Source organism: Ailuropoda melanoleuca, unplaced genomic scaffold (genome assembly GCF_002007445.2).
Source record: "Ailuropoda melanoleuca isolate Jingjing unplaced genomic scaffold, ASM200744v2 unplaced-scaffold46, whole genome shotgun sequence".
In the NCBI taxonomy this organism is placed as follows: Eukaryota; Metazoa; Chordata; class Mammalia; order Carnivora; family Ursidae; genus Ailuropoda; species Ailuropoda melanoleuca.
The window spans coordinates 1-2,468 of record NW_023218280.1 but is presented as its reverse complement, the minus strand read 5'-3'; the positions used below and the strand labels follow the sequence as shown (position 1 = coordinate 2,468).

Here is a 2,468-nt window from a genome sequence, read left to right as displayed (position 1 = left end):
TTATTTATTTATTTATTTATTTTCCAGAGAGCATGAGAGAGAGAGCACACACACACAAGCAGGGGGAGCAGGAAGCAAAGGGAGAAACAGACTCCCTGTGGAGCAGGGAGCCTGATGTGGGACTCGATCCCAGGACCCTGGGATAAAGACCTGGGCTGAGCGCAGATGCTTAACCGACTGAGCCACCCAGGCATCCAACTAACTAGAATTTAAATAAAAGTCTAAAAAGAAAAAAATAATTGCTCATATCCAGATGTATGACTGTGGTGCAACGATGCCATGTGTGTAAAAGAGAAGACATCCTTCCTTCCCCCAAAATGATTACACCCACTTGTGTCTTATGCAGCAAATAACCCTAATTTAAGTGCTAATAATCTCCATTTATGAATTCAAATATGCAAGCCTCAAAAATTTCAAAACTAGGATATATACTTCTACCAAATTCAATAAACTTGTGAGATAGTCTCATGTTTCAGACATATACATAAAATATCAAATGAAGAAACATTATAATGAAATCATACTGATGCACATAGGTTACATTTTTTTATGTAACTTGTCAAAACTGGATAATATTTTCAACTGGGTGGGAAAAGTTAATGAAGATCTACAACAACAACAACTGAAGTGACACAAAGCTGCATGCTCATCAAAAGGCCTGTCCTCTTTCTTACGGTGACAGAAAGGAAACCTGAAAGTGCGTGTGAGGAATGTAAAACTCAGGAAGATATATAAATATCTTAATTAGAAAATAAAAAGGGAAAATAAAAAAGTTGGAAACGCAAGATCAGTGGATGGAAGCATCAATTTTAGCAGATTAAAGAATACCATCGTGCTTTTTCTCCAAACAGTGATTCACAAATTTTGTTTAGTACCATGTTACTCACATTGAGAAGTGGTCTGGAGACTTTCTTTAAACACAGTGGGATCCTGTGAATGAATTTAGAGTAATTGCAATCAAAGTATGTAAGATTATCACAATTTCATGAGAAATTATAAAACATGGCAATCTCAAGTGAAAAGGAGATAAGGTAATGAGTACATTTTTAACATATTATTGATGAGTTTCCATCATATTATTGATGAGTGAAGACAAGAAAGGACGATTATAACCAATTCTGTTTCAGGTATAAATATTTAACTGTAAAATAATGGAAGGTTTATGACACCAGGTACCTGTCAGGTTTTCAGTCACTTCCAACTACTACAACATTACTGGAAAAAATAAACAATGAAAAAGTAATGCAAGCATGTTTAAGTGGAGGACACTCTGTGCTTTTACCTTGGGCAGCAGTTCCTGCAGAGCTCGGGAAGTGGACCGCAGCTCGTTCTTCTAGAAGGTCCTGAGAGTCAGTAGTTCATGTATTCCTGTCCCAAATGAATGCAGCTCCAGTTCCTCTGAATTTGGCTCATGATTTCTCCCCAGAAACAAGCCTGCATCTGTAACAACCAACCACAGCGTCTCTGATGTGGCGTCGTGGGACCCCTCAAGCCACGGATCCCTCAATAAAACAGGTCTTGTTCAAATACCCTCAGGGGAAGTGAGGACTGAACCAGGGGAACAGCCCCCAAAATGCAAGCGACTGTGCTGCTCACCTACCAGCATGTCCTGGGAAGCCTCCCAGAGCTGCCCCCTCAGCACTCAGCCAACAAGGCAGCTTCTCCGTGGTACCTCAGGAGGCGACAAGTCGCTGCAAAGGCCCCAGGGTCTTCCCAGGGTGGCGGCAAAACCTACTGAATCCGCAGCTTTGGCGCTCTATCCCAGGCAGCCAGGGAGGGGCTGGATCCTTGGGAGGCTTCCGGAGCCCTTCCTGCTCTGAGGCGCCCTGTGTCAGAAAAGGTCATGGCGCGCCCTCTGCTGGCCGTGGCTGCGCACGCAGAGAAACCGCCCCCCTTCCTGTTGGAGGTGCGGGCGCGCCCTCTGCTGGCCTCCCCGGGATTCCCTGCAATGCTCAAAGTCATGGCCCCTCAGACGGAGGGACTGAGGGTGCTCTGGTCCACCCAAGCCATCTCTCTCAATGACAGATCCTGAGGCTCGGCCCCACAACCCCATGCAAAAGGAGGGGTGCCCATCATCCTTCTGTGAAACGGCCTCTGCACAGCTCTGCCCCAGAGAGGTTGGAGCTTTGGGCTCAGGGAAATCTGATGCCCTGGATTCCCGCCTTCTCAGGTCCCAACGCTCAGAGCACCTACCTAGACCTCCTTCCCCTGGCCCATGGTCCACCTCCACACACCTAGACCAGCAACTGCTTTTCATCCTTCCAACTCCTTTTTGTCTCTGCTTTTCTTTACCCCCTCTCCCTCTCTTGGTTCTTCTCACTTTCCAGGACTTGCCCAATCCCCCCACCACCCACTCAGTGTCCCTCTCCCTGACAGTCTCTTTCTCTATCTCTCCCCGGGCCCTCAGGCCTTCTGCTCTGTGCAGCCCTGTCCAGGACCACCGCAGGGGACCACTTCTCCTGTCTCCC

The 2,468-nt window shown here is 46.6% G+C and overlaps 1 long non-coding RNA gene across 1 annotated transcript; it reads right to left on the bottom strand.

Moving 5' to 3' along the window:
- Positions 1-128: 128 nt before the first annotated feature.
- Positions 129-2,456, bottom strand: LOC117799254. The gene is made up of 3 exons (XR_004622955.1): positions 1,601-2,456; positions 1,283-1,440; positions 129-930 (listed from the first exon to the last, which is right to left on the bottom strand). It is a non-coding gene; the product is annotated as an uncharacterized LOC117799254 (long non-coding RNA).
- Positions 2,457-2,468: the final 12 nt, after the last annotated feature.